The following is a 19254-nucleotide window of genomic DNA, read 5'->3' on the forward strand; positions in this document are numbered from 1 at the left end:
TTATAATTTTCTGAATTTCGCAAACGGATACCTGCTGGAGCAGTCGAAAATTCCGTTCCCTCCGATCCGACTTTCTCCACAAATTAATGTCCCTTAGGTGTACAATAGCAGTTAAGTGAGCAGGGATTCGATAATTTTGGCCAACTACGTGGTGCGCAGAGCCAGAGAGATTGTCAACTTTCACCGAAAAGAGCTTTTTCACTTGTGCGTCATAAGATAGCGGATGCTGGGTGACAAAATTAAAATTTTGAATTTAACCAATCGTAAATGATAAAAAGTAAAATGGGATGTTTCAACCAAAATACAACTAGTTCTAAACGCAAAACGTTTTTCAACTTCAAGTTATTTCCACTCGAGCATAGGGTATTCAAGCTCGTGCTACAGAAATAAATTTTTTTCTCTATATTAAATAATGCCACCGCAATAAAATATTTTTTTCGAAGTTGATGACACTTCATTGTTTATATTATTGTAATTGAATAATTTTCTTCACCCATGGTTGCTTTTAGAAAAATTATTAATTGCCATTGGTAAGGTTATCTTGTAGGTACTTTTTATTCGTATGAAATGGATGTGAATAAATAATTTACGAGTTTATGATCACATTCAATTGATTTATGGAATATTATACGGTAATTAGAATATTTATATTTATTCTAACGCCAGATTCAGGAATGGTAAAATTTTTGTATTTTGTACTATTTGTTACTATAATTTATATTTGCAAATATCATTAACATTAACTTCTGCCATTAAAACATCGATTATACAACAATAATATACAATTTTTTTAAATATTTTCCATATATCTTGCAAATCAGTATTTATTTATTTTTTTTTAAGGAATGCGGCTCTTAAATAAATTATCAACTTACAAACAAGCAATGAAAAAAAAAATTAATTCCTTATACCCGCGAATTGACAACTGATGACTGACTCAAGTTAATTAATAATTGCAAATCTGCCTGTATATAGGATGGATTTCGTTATGATAGCTTATATATTAACGTAATTCTGATAGTTGATTTCCCGTGAAAATTTTATTGCCTGAAATTTTTATTATTAAAAACAAAATTAATTAAAATTCACATTTTGTCCCCCAGTATTTGTCATTTTCTCGTGTGACGTCATAATTGAAAATGTTCTATGTTCATATAAAGAGGGGCGGCGATTTTTCGACCAGGGTAGGAAGATAAATATTCAACAGAAGAATATAGTTCATGCAAATAGTATTATAGTGCAAAGCCATAACCATGGAATGGTACACAATCAGAATTAGGCCAAGAAAGAAAACTATTTTACTTCATAACGATACTACTAGGCTAGATTAGGCCGTTCACGAGCATTTTAATTTTGCATTTTTGCATAAATGTGGTGTAAGACAATATTTATACCACATCGTGTCATGAAAATATTTGTTACTACAAAGTCAAGAACTAAAGTGTAACGAGGGCAGCGCCTTATTCGGCAATGACGTCACCAATTTATTAAGGGGAGAGTAAGAGAGGCACTTTCGCTCTTTAACAATCGGGGAACGAGAGGATAGGTCGAATGAATAAATAATTTTCCTTAATTAGAACACACAACTTCAATCTATTCAGACAAACAAATACAAGATCGGTTATAATAAAAGTTTACATCACGCGCACATGAACAGAACGACTTAAACTAACGCGGGAGGATGAATTGCCCAGCGACTAAATCGCCTTGACCATTTGCCTCCTTACAAGTAAAAGAATACATCGAAACCTCACTACCGCATTACGATGAGCGTAGCCGGCAAGTGATTGCCTGGCTACCTATCGTTCCTACGCGGCCGCGCATCACCATGAGAGAGAGAAATACTGGGAGAGAGAGAGAGATAACCTGACCTTTGTCCTTGGCGATGAGCCGGCAACGGGGAGTTGACCTGGCCGCTGGCTGGACGTCTTCTTCGGCGTAGCCCGTGGTGAACCCACTGGAAGTCGTGCCGTGCACGGTGGCGAGGGCGGCACTGAATGCCCTGCTGCAGGTATTGTCGCCACACGTAGCCTTATCTCGCCCTGGTCTGGTCACTGCTGCACGTGTATTTCTTTCTCTCTTTGCGCTGCTTCTTTCTCTTCGCTACTTCTAACTTCTCCCTGATACTTTCTTCCGGCCGCTGTCTAAGTCTGACGTCTCTCATTAACTATTTTCAAGAAACTGTTGCTCGCGCCTTGACGCATGGTCAGCGTTCGCACTCTCGCCGGGCTCTCCCCACCAAGCCCACTCATTAGGCGGCGTGCGACAAAAGCGCTAATTGGTCACGCATCACACGCCGGCCCAAACCTGCATAGTGCGTGCATAGGCGCGCACTCTAGCATGCTCGCTAACTCTCTCTCTCTCTATCTCTCTGTCTCTCTCTGTCTCTCTCTGTCTCTGTCTCTGTCTCTCTCTATCTCATAGTCGCTGCGCTTTTGCTTCTTCGGGCGCTCTCAATCTCGCTCGGCAATCTTCGGTGGCTGGAAAAACATAAAAGCCAGTGGTTAGGTGCAATAAATATATGCGCCCAACGCTGACCACGTCGCCATGCCGAGCGATAAGAGGGAGAGAGAGAAGGAGGGCAGACGAGGAGCAAGCGTACTGCTTGCTCTCGTCACAAAAGAAAAAATTTTGGAAGTTATATAGAGGCAATGAAACAAACATATAAATTAATTCTATAATATAATGACAAGAAAAAAAGAAACAAGTTCAATTTACGAAAGGTATAAGTAAAATTGTTTTAATTTTTTATACCATTTTTGGATAGAATATATTCGAACTCAATCGATGAATTGAAAATAGGTATTATAAATACATCTGAGTACTTATGAGAATTAACTTCAATTATCAGAAATTGTCATGAATACATTTCCTAATGCAGCATTCCAAGCTAATTACATTGAAATTTTTTTATGATTTTCGATTTTAAAATGGCTGTACGGATGGTCTGGAACACCTGGTATATTGTGATGTTCATGTGTGGATGTATATATATATACATATACATACACATCCACACATATTTCGCACATATAGAGTTTTGGATAGTGTTCTGCTTCTGGTAATGCAGCAGTACATCTGAAATAATTAAAGTAAATATCAAGTCAAAAAATGAATATCAGAATTTATAATTTGTATTTTATTCGAAAAATAGGAAACGAGATTTTTTATGCCTGACGCATAACCATAATAATTTATAAAGTTAAGATAATAACAAGTTAAGGGAGCCAGAGGGCGTTTCACATCTTGAATAGAAGCTCTTGTTTATTGCATTGTAAAAATTATGCTAATGAATATGTCGATACGATTCCACGTCGATATCTTAATACGAACAAATTCCACGTGGCAATGAACAAAGCTTCGAATTTTCACTCAGAAACCTCCTCTGGTCCCCTAAACGAAAACACCTTTTCTTCAGGAGAAAATTGAAAAAAAAATTTCTAAAAAATCGATTTTTATAAGTGATTGTTACAATTTTATTGTACAATATTAAGAATTTTAATATCATTTTGTTCACGTCATTGTATTATTAGTTTTTAATATAGTTATATGTTTATAATTTGTGTTTGTATGATATTTAAGTATTACTCGGAACGTGATTCGAAACAAGCGTCAACGCGTGTTCGAAAGGTGCAGTCCCCATGAAAATAGCTGTTTTCCCCGGTCGCGTTTCGAATTGCACGCAGAATTGTATGGCCTTAGTCGCATGTGTTTCTCATGAGGCCTGCAGGCTATGCTCATTTGAGTGAAGTTTATTTTCTTTCGTTCCTTGAGATGTAGTTCGATAAGTGAGTCGGGTTGATGCTTATTTTGATTGGGATTTTGGATATTGGGAGAGTTACAATGGTTTACTCGATCTCGCAGACGAGGCGCCACAATACGCGGATGCACTGAAGGCGTTAAGAGTAAATATACCGAAGGAAATCGTCGTCGCGATTATTGAAGAGAAATTACATAAATTTACATACGAGAGATGGGAGTCAACATGAAAGAGAGACTTGTATCCTAAACTTGAAGATTTGACAGACTTTTCGTACTTGAGATCCACTCGCTTATCTAAGCGCAAAGTTGACCAAAACGAGTCTGCGATAAATGGAAACAATCATGATCACTCAACGAAAAGGAGAAAGTTATACGGTCAATCTTTCACCACCATAACTTCAAAAAGCTGTCCAGTGTGCGCAGCAAATCATCCAATTTTTAAATGCGAGAAGTTTATTAGCTCGGACATGACTTCAAATGCGCATTATGAAATTGCAAAAAATGCCCATTTCTGTTACAACTGCTTAAAACAACATGAAGAACTAACTAAGGATTGCAAATCAGGAGTGTGCAAAAAATGTGTGTGAAAGGAGGCATCACTCCTTGCTACACTTCTCAAAGGAAAAGGAAAGCACAAAATCGGAAGCATGACAATCAAAATCAAATTTTTGTTTCAACGCGGTAACTTCTCTACCAACCTTCCAGTTAATGACGACCACTCTAGTAAACGTTCTGGATATTAAAAATAAACAACATCTTGCACGCACTCTTCTTGATATACATGTGCTACTGCTAATTTTATCACATCTACGCTTGCACGAAAATTGCAGTTTAAGGAAATTCTGTGTTGTATTTCTGTACGCGCTGTAAATAATCTTTCTACAACCATTAACAGCATGGTAAATATAACTTTTCAATCCGTATATAGAGAGTTCAAACGAACTCTTTGTTTTGTTATTGTGTCGAGTATTTCAGACGCAGTACCGTCTTGTATTATACTTCGAGAAAAACTGAAAATAACGAATAAAATTCGATTAGCGGATCCCGATTTTCATAAGCCGGCGCCGGTAGATATGTTGATTGGATCAGGAACAACCCTGTCGATCTTTTGCATTGGGAGCATCAATTTATTAGAAAATAATAATGACCTTATTCTGCAGAAGACGCAGTTGAGATGGATTATAGGTGGCGGTTTAGATGTTTCAAGAAGAAATAAACAAGGGGATTCCACAAGTTATATGATTACGGAATTAAAAAAAACCATCGAAAAATTTTGGATTATCGAAGAATTGCCGGGAGAGACACAGTTCACGCAGGAAGAACTTGACTGCAAAGTCCACTTCAAAAAACACGTAGATCGCGATCAAAACGAACGTTATATCGTAGCCCTGCCGTTGAAGAAACCGCCGTAACTTATAGGTGAATTGAGGGCATTGGCTTTTAAACGAATACAGCATTTGAACAATAAATTTGCAAAAAACGCTACCTTCAAGAAGGAACATTCAGACGCGATTAATAGACTATTAGAAGCAAATCACATGTCACTGTCTGATTCGTGGGATAACTCTGGTTTTTATCTGCCTTATCATGCGGTAATAAAGGAAGTGAGTAACACCACTAAATTACGCGTAGTTTTCGACGCGTCAACAAAAACTTCCTCGGGCTTATCATTGAGTGACATATTGATGGCCAGTCCGACAATACAAGATATTCTTTTTACGCTTCTTTTACGATTCAGAGCATACAAATACGTGTTAATGGCAGATATCGAGAAGATGTTTTTATAATTTCTTGTGCGAGAAGAAGATCGCAAGTTTTTAAAGCTTTTATGGTCGGAAGGGGAAAATATGAAGACACATAACTTGAATACTGTAACATTAAAAAGAACTCCGTTCTTAGCTATGCAATGTCTACACCAGTTGGCTCAAGACGAAGGAGGTTAATTCCCACTAGCCGCTAAGATTTTAACGAGCGATATGTATGTAGACAATTTGATTACCGGTACAAATTCGTGCGGAGAAGCTCGACAAATATATGAGGAGATAACAGAGCCTAAGCCGAGCTCAACTCAACTTATGTCAATGGGTTTCAAACGATGAAACAATTCTCGACGGAATGGATGAAAAAAACTTAGACAATTCTATTTTAATTGATAAGGAAACTGCCTTGAAGGCACTTGGTATGTATTGGAAGATACGTCAAGACTGCCTCATTTATGAGATAATCCCTCCACAGATCTCTTCGCGGGTTACGAAAAGAATGGTCTTGTCAGAGATAGCGAAATTATTCGACCCACTCGGTTTACTAGGCCCAGTCATTTTATATTCAAAACTGATTATGCAAAACTTATGGCAAGCCAGAGTTACGTGAGACGAGTCAGTTCCATTTTATATCTATCGCGATTGGCAAAAATTCTGTAGATAATTGGTAGGACTGAATGATATATCATTTCCGCGTATGCCAATAATTGAGGGAGCTAAGACAACACAACTACATGGTTTTAGCGACGCGAGCGAAAAGGGGTATGGGGCTTGTATTTATTTGGTATCGTACGAAACATACGGCAAGTGCCAATGCACACTACTATGTACGAAGACTCGCGTAGCGCCCTTGAAAAAACTTACTGTGCCACGATTAGAAATGTGGGCCGCTCTATTATTGGCTGAATTGTATGGTTTAGTTAAAAAGTCAATGAAGATCACATTCGATTCAGTAATATTTTGGATCGATGCAGAAATAGTTTTACATTGGATACTCACACCTGCGCATCTATTGAAAACCTTTGGAGCAACCGAGTTTCACAAATACAAGCAAAAACAGAAATAAAATTTTGGCGACACGCACGCACGTTCGATAATCCAGCAGATGCGTCGTCACGAGGACAATTGCCATACGAATTTAAGAAAAACCATTTATATTTTAATGGACCAAATTTTATTAATTTAGGAGAACCACATTGACCGATATCTCACTTCAAGCAAACTCAAAAGGTTTTGCCGGAAACCAAAAGGATCACGTGCTTAAAGTTAGCGATTAATTTTGATCCATTTAAATGATTTTCTATCTTTCGTAAACTCAAACGAGTGGTTGCCGCATGGTTTCGAGTTTTCGAAGCATTTCGGTATTTCAAAAGGCGAAGTTTTAATATAAAGGAAATCGTAGAGATTTGCAAGGGCTTAACGCCAACAGAATTAGAACGAGCCAAAAATGCGATAATCAAATTGGATCAAAAGAAGAATTTCCATTATGAAATACAGTGCTTAGAAAAACCAAACAACTAGAAAAGAGTAATCGAATCATTAACCTAGATCCTCTTGTCGATAAAATTGGGCTATTACGCGTTAGAGGTCAACTAGGAAATGCAACTATTTCTTACAAAAGAAAACATCTGATTATATTGCCGAGGACGCACTTTCTTACTGATTTAATCTTTAATCATTTTCATGAGAGTTCTCATCATGCGGGTATGCAGACGACATTATACTCGGTGTGTCAAAAGTACTGGCCGATAGATGAGAGAAATGGGGCGAGGAAGATAATTCGTCGCTGTGTGACATATTTTCGAGCAAACACAAAACTTCTACAACATAAAATGGGCAATCTGCCGGAGGTAAGAACATAGCTCACTCGGGCGTTTGTCAATGTAGGAGTAGATTATTGCGGTTCATTCTATATCAAAGAACGTAGACGTAAAAGCAGAATAGATAATAAGATTAAGGATTATGTAACCGTTTTTGTTTGCATGGCATCTTGTTTATTGCACTGTAAAAATTATGCTAATGAATATGTCGATACGATTCCACGTCGATATCTTAATACGAACAAATTCCACGTGGCAATGAACAAAGCTTCGAATTTTCACTCAGAAACCTCCTCTGGTCCCTTAAACGAAAACACCTTTTCTTCAGGAGAAAATTGAAAAAAAAATTTCTAAAAAATCGATTTTTATAAGTGATTGTTACAATTTTATTGTACAATATTAAGAATTTTAATATCATTTTGTTCACGTCATTGTATTATCAGTTTTTAATATAGTTATATGTTTATAATTTGTGTTTGTATGATATTTAATTATTACTCGGAACGTGATTCGAAACAAGCGTCAACGCATGTTCGAAAGGTGCAGTCCCCATGAAAATAGCTGTTTTCCCCGGTCGCGTTTCGAATTGCACGCAGACTTGTATGGCCTTAGTCGCATGTGTTTCTCATGAGGCCTGCAGGCTATGCTCATTTGAGTGAAGTTTATTTTCTTTCGTTCCTTGAGATGTAGTTCGATAAGTGAGTCGGGTTGACGCTTATTTTGAGTTTTCTCTCTCGATTTTCGGGTTTCAAAAAAATAAAATATCTACCAGTGACCACAGCTAGTTCAGTTAACTGAGAGCCATCGACGAGTTCGGTCCTAATCCAATGTGTACATTTGAATAATAAAAGTTTATATTTAATATTTATTCTATACCATCATTGAACACCATATTATATAAATTAAGTTTATATAATCGCAGGCAATTAACTGTGTCGGAACATTTATCATAGAAAAAAGAAGGCAAATAGATAGCAACTATAATTGCTCCTGTAACTGAATTGGTTCATTTATATAATTTATTCATTTATTTATAAACCTTAGATAATACTTTCATTAAAAAAAATAGATCCCGGAAAACTCTGAAAATATGTTAATGCTCGGTTGCGTTCTTGACGGAATCAAATAAAGCTTTTCAAGATATTTTCATACAATAAAGTAAATTGATCAAATTGAATCTTTTTGGGAATATTTATTGGGCATTAACAGAGAGAGCTGAACTTTTATTTTCATAAACATAATTTAAGAAATTTTGAATTTCAAATTACTGTGCATACAATTTTTAACTTTTTTTTTATTAATTTCCACAGCAATTTTGTGGAATAGGAGATTAGAGTACACTCTTATTTAAAATGATTATCCTCAAAAAGTTTCGACTTATTTATTTTCGACTTATTATTTATTTGAGAGTAAACCTTAAATACGCTCTTTTGATTTAGTCGGTAACGCAATGGAGCCTCAAATCGCGTTCGTGTGAGACATAAATAAATTAAGTATAAATATATTAAGACTTGAATAAATTAAGTATATAAGTAGTTACCAAATCCTTCCTGAATTTACTTTCAGCCTTCAGTTTATTTTGAACAAACTCGACACTTATTTCCTCTTCATCATCTTCCATGGAAAAGTATTTAATCATGCTTTTAATAAGCTCAGCACAAGCGGAAGCTTCGTTGCCAATACCCCGCACGTTTTGCACATTATCTAATTTTTTGCTCATATTAGCCATTTTCAGCTCGACTGCATTCACTTTTGTAAGCAATTATTTTTGCATTTCTATAATAATATATATTTCTACATAACTCATAATATGAAAAAGTAACAATGAAAAATAAGAGTATTGTTTACCATGTTAATTGTTTATTCTATTGTCTATGGAATGCAAGGATGTAGTGAGGAGCGAATGCATTTTATTTGTTTTGCATTGCATTTGTTAAATTTGAAGAACTGTCCGAATAAAGGGGTATCCCTCAATAGAGTGATAAAAAATCGATTTTTTCATTTATAGACATTTTTTGTCATCTATTAAGTGATACCCCCTTAAGGGGACCAGATGGGGTTAAATGGATAAAATTGTAAGCCATCATTATTCGCGTATCAAAATAGTCCCAATTAACATATCGAAATGAATCTTTTTTTATTTCAAAGTACTCTCTGACAGCTTTGGTGATTCATGTTAAAAGCTTCACAATCTTAATTTGGAGCCTTAGAAAGTCCTCTCAACCGCGATTTTATTATTCAAAAATAAGACTTTGACATGCTTTTCTGACCGTCAAAGTGATCCAAAATCACTTTGCGACGTCTGATTTTTTTCATTTGAAACTGCATTACAGATTAAGTGAACATATATTAAAAAGAGCTATTTTTTCATATTTTTTTACCGATTTCTTAAAATCGATGACTTTATTTTCTTAATGAAATTCGAATAATCGATCAAAAAACATGAAAAAATAGCTCTTTTTAAAAAGTGTTCACTTAATCCGTAATACAGATTCTAGCGAAAAAAATTAGACATCGCAAAGTGATTTTGGATCACTCTAACGGTCAGAAAAATCATATTTTTTCAATAAAAAAAGGGTTACGGTTGAGGAAACTTTATAAGGCGCCTGATTAAGTAATTAAGTAATTAAGATTTTGGAGCTTATAAGACAAATCACTAAAGTTTTCATAGAGTACTGTAAGATAAAAGAATATTTTTATTTTCGATATTTTTATTGCGACTATTTTTATACGCCGTTAAAGATGACACTCAATTTTATCTAGTAAGGCCCATCTAGTCCCCTTAAATCGAGCTATCGAAGTGTGAATTTCTAATAAAAAATTATCTAAACCTTAGTCCTTACAGTCGAAAATTAATTATAAGAATTATAATAATCGTTTTACCAAACACTATCTGAAGCATTTCCCTCAATCCTAAAGATCCAATTGGTAAACTTTCTTTATTTAACAATCTAATACCGGAAGAAGATGCTTGGGATTGCAACAAATTATTATTGACTTCTTCAACGTCAATGGCGCTCAGATCATCGTCAGAAGTCATTTTTGTATTTGAATCAGTTCTCTTCTTTTTTTGATTAGCAAGATCTATTTTAGACAGTGAAACTGACGGATCGAGCAGAACACGTGGCGCCTTCAGAGCTGGTGGAAAGGCTTGCAATTGAGGAGCATTATTTCCAGGCGATGATAATCCTTTCCTCTTTCTCACGGCTCTTAGCCTTCAACTTCATTTTAATGTTCAAGTTCAATCATAGACTATATGAGCAGTTTCACCAAAAAAATACCCTCAATTCTGTTCGACTTTTGAAAATTTGGGTGTACGCTCCGCTTCCTTCACATTCTCATTCTATAATATATCAGAAACTAGAAAAAAAATGTGCCCTTTACCGGGGACACTCGAAACACCTTTGTCATGTCGGCCGAAATACTAAACTTCATGTAAAGAAGAACATAATTTTTTGTGCTTTTCTTGAGTTTTCCCAAAACCGAAAAGAGTTAACGTTAATCTGAGCTCATATTTGGATTTCTCGTTAAAAAATACACCAAAACCTATATTTTATTTATTTTTCAACTGCAAAATTGACTTCGTCAGAGCTTGACAATCTGTAGGGATGCAAAGAAACGTAAAAATAGTAAAATTTCAGAGTTCACATACTTTTATTTGACTTTTTTTTTATTCTACAGCACTGCGTGGGGAAATTTTTAAGTAAGAAATAAACTAAAACATAGTTTTCAATGTATTTTCATCTGAGGAATCCGAATATGGAGTCAGAATGATGTCATCATTTCTGTTTTTAATTATCCGCAATAAAACAACGAAAAACCCAAAAACGGCAAAAAATACGCAAAATCGGCCTTTGGAATTTTATACTTTTGCAGTTTGTGGAGTGCCAAATTTGCAGTTAGAAATGAAAAAAATATGATTTTTGATATATTTTTCAACGACGAATCCGAATATAATCTCATATTAGCGCCAGATTTTTTCAGTTTTGAATAAAATTCAAAAAAAGCACAGAGAACCATTTTCTATTTTGCATAAATATTGGACTTTCGGTCGAAGAAAGTGGGTGTCCCAAATGTCCCCGGTGAAGGGCACATTTTTTTCTATTTTCGAATATATTATAGAATAAGAATATGAAGAAATTAAGAGCGCATACCCCAATTTTCTTATCAAAAGTTGAACCGAATTAAGGGATTTTTTTGGTAGAATTGTTCATATACGAGGTGTGATAAAATAATTAGGTGACTTTTTTGCGGGCTTTGTCCGTTCGATCTTTGATTTCTTATTCATATTATGTTGTTATATACTCGTCCCTAACATCTGTATACGATTTCAAGTGTACAGCATTTTTTGTTTATTTATGAGAGGCGTAAAGATTAGAAATGGTGTATGCTCCACGATTATCTGCTGTCTAAAAACATGAATCAAAGAGTTTGCGTCAAATTTTGTGTGAAAAATAGAATCAAAAAGTTTCAAATCACTTAAAATGTTGACAGTGGCATAAGGTAAGTCTACTTCAAGTTAAAAAAGATGTTTACAAGTAGGAAAAATTCTTCCGAGAAGGCCGAGAAGACACCAGTCTCGCTCTGGACGGCCCAGCATGTCAACAACTGATAAGAACCTTTAAGAAGCGAAAAAAAATACTGTTAGGGAATCGTCGAAATACCATTAGAGAAGTTGCTGATGATATCGACATCTCATTTGGTTCGTGTCAAGCGATTTTAACCCAATATTTTGGGCATGAGACTAGTGTCAACGAAATTTGTTCCGAAATTGCTCAATTTTAACCAAAAGAACTGTCGCATGAGCGTCGCTCAAGAGCTATTGAATAACGTCAACGAAGACCCAGATGTACTCAAAAGAGTCATAACAGTTGACGAAACACAAGTATACGGTTATGACGTCGAAATTAAGTCTCGATCGTCCCAGTGGAGGCATTCTGGATCAGCATAACCAAAAAAAAGCACGTCAACTCCGATCCAATGTGAAAGTTTTGCTTACAGTTTTCTTTTATTGCAGGAGAGTGGTGCATCATGTGTTCTTGCCAGAGGCTCTCTTTTTTGATTCGATTCCGGTGAGGCCTTTCTGGCCCCCCCCGCCCCGCAATTTCGATAGTAGTGAGATATAATCGCCTCCTACTTTTCTTTAACTGGGAAATCCTTCATGTTTTTCACGCCTATGCGCGTAAGACGAGCTTGTACGACGGATTCGGCTATTCGAAATTTTGATGGCATTTGTCCAAGCACGGGGCAGACTAATCTGATGGCAAAAAACAGACGTACTCCCTTCGCATTCTATGAAATATCTTGCATGAATCTTATAATTACGCACGCTGATTCGCTCTATTCGCCGCATTACATTATTTCTTTCATTCAGTTTAGTTGGATTCCTATTTATTAAGCATACCACTTATCAACGTTCAAATTCTGTACATGTATTTTCTTAAGCTAGCTTACATTTCATACGCGAGACCGAGCGCACAGTCGCCGATTTCAAAATCGTTATTTGATCTCGTGGTACAGCTTACGGACGCAGTTCATTGTTTTGCTTACCTTACTTCACAATTATCGTAGTTATAGCCCGATCATAAACCAGCGTCACCAGATGATTTGAGCTGTAGGCCTATGTGCCCATTTGAAATTGAAACAAATGCATTAAATATCTGAGTCAGAGAGGCGATTCGAAACACGCGATTCCGGAAATCATTTTAACGCACGGAACTGATTAAAAAACGGTAACTATGTTATTATCATCCTGAACACCATGATAACGCCCCTGTTCACATATTGTTGTTTATGAGCGAATTTTTGGCTAAAACCAACATACTAATGATGCCAAAACCACCGTATTCACCAGACCTGACTCCCTGCGACTTTTTATTATTCCTGAAACTGAAGAAATCCATGAAAGAACGTCGTTTTGCAACGATTGAGGAGGTAAATCGAAGGTGGAGCTGAACAAAATTACAAAAAATGATTTTTGGAAATGCTTCGAGAATTGGAAAATTGTGATCAATGTATTATATCCTGGGGGTTAAGTTTATAGGCAACAACATAAATATTGATGAATAAATAAATTTTTTTTTCATAAAAATAAAAAGTCACCTTTTTTTAAATTTCACCTCATACCTTGAATGGTATTTATAGGTAATAAAATATAAACCATTAGATTTTATGAAAGCGATCGGATACAGTGTCCAATATGGTTTTGGAAGCTCTTGATCGATCAGTTTCTGATGATCTTTTTTTGTATGGTGGTCAATTCATTTCAGTTTCCTCTTCGGTCAGCCAAACGCTACAGATAACTCTGACAATACTCTCTTCATCTCTGATGATTGCAAATTTTTTCATTTTGCTACAAGATATAGAAAAACCATAATTAAATGACAAAAGCAATAATTAAATGACACATTTTAAGGACTTTCCACAGTACTATTTTTTCTGGCAGAGATATGACGGAACAAACTATCTAAAATATCGTTTTTTCGGAATTCCGTTTCAAATAAGAAAAGTTTTTCTGGCTAATAAAACAAGAAAAATTACAACCATTGAAGATGTATTGATAACAATAACATCAAAAGTAAAGTTCAAGCCCTGTACTCTGCCACGGTATAACTCTGATCATTGAAATTTCGTTAAATCATCAGCCCGCGTTGCTATAACCCCAAACCCAATTTTCTCAACTCACATACCATTTATCCCGGGACGGTACAATCCAATTTCCTTAAACCACGTGCTCTTTACGTCGTAACGGTACAGCCTAATTTCCTAAACCCACGAACCCTTAATTCATTATTATTAACATTAACCCTTTATTCATTCCACAACGCTATAAGTACAGATCGTTATATCTCGATTTCCTTCACCCAAGGACCCTGTACTCCGCGACGGCATAACTCCAAACTGTTACAATTGAATTTCCTTAACTTAAGAGACCTTTACCCCCCGACGCTATAACCACATTTATTCAAAACAAAACAACACTTATGAGAAGATCAAATCAAGACCATTAGTAACTACAAAAAAAAAGAAATATCTTGAAAGTAAAGACGGTATTTAGATGGTTTCCCATCAATAGACAAGATTTATGCAAGCCTCATATAATTTTTAGCTGTAGCGGTCTGGGGGTGATAGCGTCACAGGGTACAAAGCCATACGACCAAGAGAATTAAAATGTAGTGATCTGGATTTATAGCGTCACGGTATACACGATCCGTGGGTTTAGAGGATTGGATTGTTACGGTCTGGGGTTATAGCGTGGCGGTATACGAGGTGTGTTCAAAAAGTAAGGTGACTTTTCAAATTCCACGGGCAACGTTCTTTCGATTATCGATTTTGTTTTGTTATGTTGGTACACTCTTCCCGAACATCTGTACCAAGTTTCAAGTGTATAGCATTTTTTGTTTGGTTGTGAGAGGCGTAAAGGTTATAAGTGTTTTGCGTGCTCGGCGATTTCTTGCTATCGAAAAATATGGATCAAAGGATTTGCATCAAATTTTGTGTAAAAAATAAAATAAAGTGCTACGAAACACTTGAAATGTTGACGATGGCATACGGTGAAACTGTTCTGAGTAAAAAAAATGTTTACAAGTGGTACAAACTCTTCCAAGATGGCCGGGAAGATACCAATGACGAGCGTCGCTCTGGACGCCCAAGCACGTCAACAACTAATGAAAACGTTCAAGCAGTGAAGAAAATTGTTCTGGAAAATCGTTGAATCACTATCAGAGAAGTTGCTGAGGATGTTGGTATATCGCTTGGCTCGTGCCATGAAATTTTTTCTAATGTTTTGGGCAGGAGACGTGTGTCAGCGAAGTTTGTTCTGAAATTGCTAAATTTTGACCAAAAGAACCGTCGCATGAGCATCGCTCAAGAACTATTGAATGACGTCAACGACGACCCAGATTTACTCAAAAGGATCATAACTGGTGACGAATCGTGGGTATATGGTTATGATATCGAAACCAAAGTCCAAACGTCCCAATGGAAGAGCCCAGATGAGCCAAGACCGAAAAAAGCATGCCAAGTTCGATCAAATGTCAAAGTTTTGTTCATTGTTTTCTTCGATTACCATGGCGTGGTTCATCAGGAGTTCTTACCATATGGACGTACGGTCAATAAACAGTTTTATCTTGAAGTTATGCGCCGTTTGCGAGAAGCAATACGAAGAAAACGCCCAGAATTGTGGAAAACAATTCATGGCTTTTGAATCATGATAATGCCCTTGCTCACTCATCTTTGCTTGTGAGAGATTTTTTGGCCAAAAACAACACCACAATCATGCCTCAGCCACCATATTCACCGGATTTGGCCCCGTGTGACTTTTTCTTGTTCCCAAAACTAAAGAGACCTATGAAAGGACGGAGATTTGCAACGATTGAAGAGATAAAGACTGCATCGCTGGAAGAGCTCAAGGCTATACCGAAAAGTGCTTATGAGAAGTGCTTTGAGGATTGGAAAAACCGTTGGCATAAGTATATTGTATCTGAGGGGGATTACTTTGAAGGGGACAACATAAATATTGATAAATAAATAAATATTTTTTCTTAAAAATACAAAGTCACCTTACTTTTTGAATACACCTCGTATATAACAGGTGCTACATACATATCGTACAAGGATTGTATATTGAATACTAGTTTCATGTAGTTTACTTTGAATGCTATTGTTATCAAGACATCTTCAATAGATATAATTTTCTTTGTTTTATTAGCCAAAGAAATTTGTCCAACTAAAATTGGAATATTACGAGCTAGCGGTATTTTCGGTAGTTTAATCCATCATTTCTTTACCGGAAAAATAGTACTAAGAAAATTCGATGGTGCTTCCTGAAGCTAAACAGTAGCTCTTCAAGATATCATCATTAGTTTAACAAAAAAATTAATTTTTTCATACAGTGACACAAATTTAAATATGGCAATAAACGTCACTTTTTAACTTTTAGGATAGGATTACTCAGAAACCTGACGTGATGGCGTAATCCTACGGCTTGATCCAGATGGTACGCCAAATAATACTTTAAAAATTACTCCTATCTTTCCCAAAATAAATCGATGCAGGATTGTGTAATGGTCGCACGACTAGAGAACATTGTGCTTATGTACTAGCTTGAAAGTATTTCCCAAAGCTTCGAGGCAATCAGTGAATTTGTTTTCAAGAAAACTTGGAAATACTGGTGAACGATATTCCTATATCAACTCCCGCTGTATTTCCAAGTTTTCTCGAAATCAAATTCAGTGATTGCCACGAAACTTTGGAAAATACTTTCAATTAAAACAAAAAGTATCGGATGACTACGTGTTTCTTAGGACCCGTAATTGATTTTTTGAAGCGTATAAAAAAGAAATTTAAAGTTGCTAACATGGAGCTTTTTATGGTGAAATAAATTGTGTAACGATATCTTCATTACAATTATTTTTACGCGACAATAACAAAGATTCATAAATTTTTCTATCTAAAACAGGCTGGTCCCGTTAAATAACAACAACTTTTCTAATTTTTAGAGTAACTGTATTCTCTAGTGCCCTACTCAAATTTTGCAGTAAATTTCATCACACGACCAACACTCAATATGTCCCGCTTCTCTTACAAAATTAATATAGAACATACTACTTCGAAAATTTGGCAAGACAAACAAATCTCTATAAACTACATATTTTTTACCAAAGCGTATACGTTTTTACCGTGTTTTACAAAATTACAAACTATCAATACAGTACTGTCTCCTAACATAACGGAATTGTTTTGATCGTTAGACGTATTAATACGATATAAATCGTTAACAATTAATACTTTATATTGCGTGCCACGAGGGTAGTTATCAGTGAGTGTTCCATTATAATGCAGCCTATCTTTTTGGAATTTATCTTTTTTAGAAGTAAAGGAATATTTAATTGTTTTTCGAGCTTCATACTCCACCAACCATCTAGCCATTTGTTGTAGTGGTCGTTCTCCTTTCCGAATAAATTTTTTGATGAAATAAATGTAACTTTCGAATGGATATGCACTAAAAGATTCTAATGCGCCATACTTTTCTACATCTAAGAATTGGAAATGCTAATTGACCCATGAAAATTCCAAGTAGAAGAGATGAATCTCAGTTTATCGATGAAAAAGTTAATAGAAAGAATTTAGCTTGGAGGAAAGCAGAACCCGTAGTTAATGTAATTCTTTAGAATATCACTTTTCTTTCAATTGTCTTGTAATTGTACATATAATTTCTTTATGATTATCTTTATGCATAGCCAATTTACAAAATAGGAGTATTGATCCGAAATGTTTATACATTAAATGAAATATTTCAGAGAAAACTTGTAAAAATATTTCAGACGAGTTTCAAACAGTTAATCAAAATATTTCAGCGTAATACTTCATGAAATATTACTTAAACATTGTAGACATCTTTCACACAAATATCATTTATCACATTTAAAAAAATTTCTAAGGAACGTTTCAGGAAACTTGTAGGAACATTTCAAGAAATATTTCGAGAAAGATTTTAAATAAATTGCTAGCAATATTTCTAGAATTCTTGCTAAAATATTTCAAAAGTAATGGCTGAAATATTTTCACGATATGTCACTGAAGTCGTGCCACAATTTTACAAATAATATTTCGTAAAATTGTTCAGAAATGTTTCTAGATATAGATTTCTAGAATATTTTAAAAATCTTGCAGAAACCGTTCAATGAAATATTTTTTTCATGGTTAGAAATATTTCTGAGAAACGTTTCAGGAGACTTGCGTAAACATTTCAAGAAATATTTCTAGGAAGCTTCCGAGGAAGTTGCTAGCTATATTTCTAGGATACTTGTCAAAGGATTTCTGGAATAATGGTTTACATATTTACCCGATATATTTCCGAAGTCGTGTCACAACACAGAAACTTATTTATTCTTATAACATCAATTGATAATATTAATTTTTTTAAATGTTCATTTATGACGTAGAAAATATATGTTAAAAATACTCCAAAAACTTTTCATCAAATTTTTTTAAATGCATTAGAATTGCCCGGAAATTAAATGAGAAATCATGACAGGGGTAAATTTTAAAATATTACATCAAATATGTCCATCACATAACAGCAATTCTTTTTACAAAATGTTGTAAGGTAAGGCTGCTTTCGCAACAGAAGTAATTTAAGAAATTCACCTTTTCCAAACTAACCCATCTGAGGGCACTCAAATCATATCTATACGAGGTGGTCATAGGAGGCTCCAGCGCGAAAATTTTAGAGGTCTGTTGTAGTTATTTCGACATATAAAAACGTGCTGAATCCGACGGTATAATTATTTATTAGGGTAGCCGAGGAAAATTTTGAGATATTTAATAGCGAAGTTGACTTATTTCGTATAGGTTATACATAAGTTCTTATGGAGCGACGCAAAATTTTTTTAGAAATTATTCATTTTAATGAAGTTGTTGAACGGTAAAAACTGATATTTTATAGAGAAAAAGTTGAGCTTTCAGCGCGACCGAAAATGTTGCTAAAAATCGATGTCGCGGTCCGCCGTTGGCTTACATTATCTCGTGTATAATACTTTCCTCTGGACGTTAAGGCTTCAAATTTGGTAAACAGATTCTTGAGATGCTAATAAATGATGTGGCAATCAAAAAATGTGGATTTTCAAAAATTCGTAGTAAACTTTTATCAACCAAAGTTACGTTTTTCGTAATTTTTGAGGTTATAATTTTTTTATTTGGGAATACCACGTTATGTATTGAATTTTAGCTAACACTATAAGAAACTAGAGTCTTCGAGGAACATCTCTGATTTTTTTACATTGATTTGTTAATAACTGCCGAAATAACAGCGAGTTAACTTCCAGGAGTATTTTTTTAATGCGCGATAACAAAGTTGGGAGTCGGTTGAGAACCGCCATGGTGCTGAATTCTCCTTAAGGACCCGGCCG

General features: G+C 35.3%; 1 protein-coding gene across 3 annotated transcripts in view; it reads left to right on the forward strand.

The window, feature by feature from the left end:
* Window positions 1-19254, forward strand: part of LOC131672115 (spermidine synthase) — a 604553-nt gene that overhangs the window by 30699 nt on the left and 554600 nt on the right. The window contains exon 1 of one of the 3 annotated variants that reach the window (XM_058949110.1): window positions 16288-16340. The exons of the other annotated variants lie outside the window; for them this stretch is intronic. The gene's annotated coding sequence lies outside the window, so the exon portion shown is untranslated. Of the gene's footprint in view, window positions 1-16287; window positions 16341-19254 lie in introns of those variants that run through there. 3 annotated transcript variants of the gene reach the window in all.

The sequence above is a fragment of the Phymastichus coffea genome, unplaced genomic scaffold, assembly GCF_024137745.1.
Source record: "Phymastichus coffea isolate CEN01 unplaced genomic scaffold, Cenicafe_Pcof_1.1 PCOF00011, whole genome shotgun sequence".
In the NCBI taxonomy this organism is placed as follows: Eukaryota; Metazoa; Arthropoda; class Insecta; order Hymenoptera; family Eulophidae; genus Phymastichus; species Phymastichus coffea.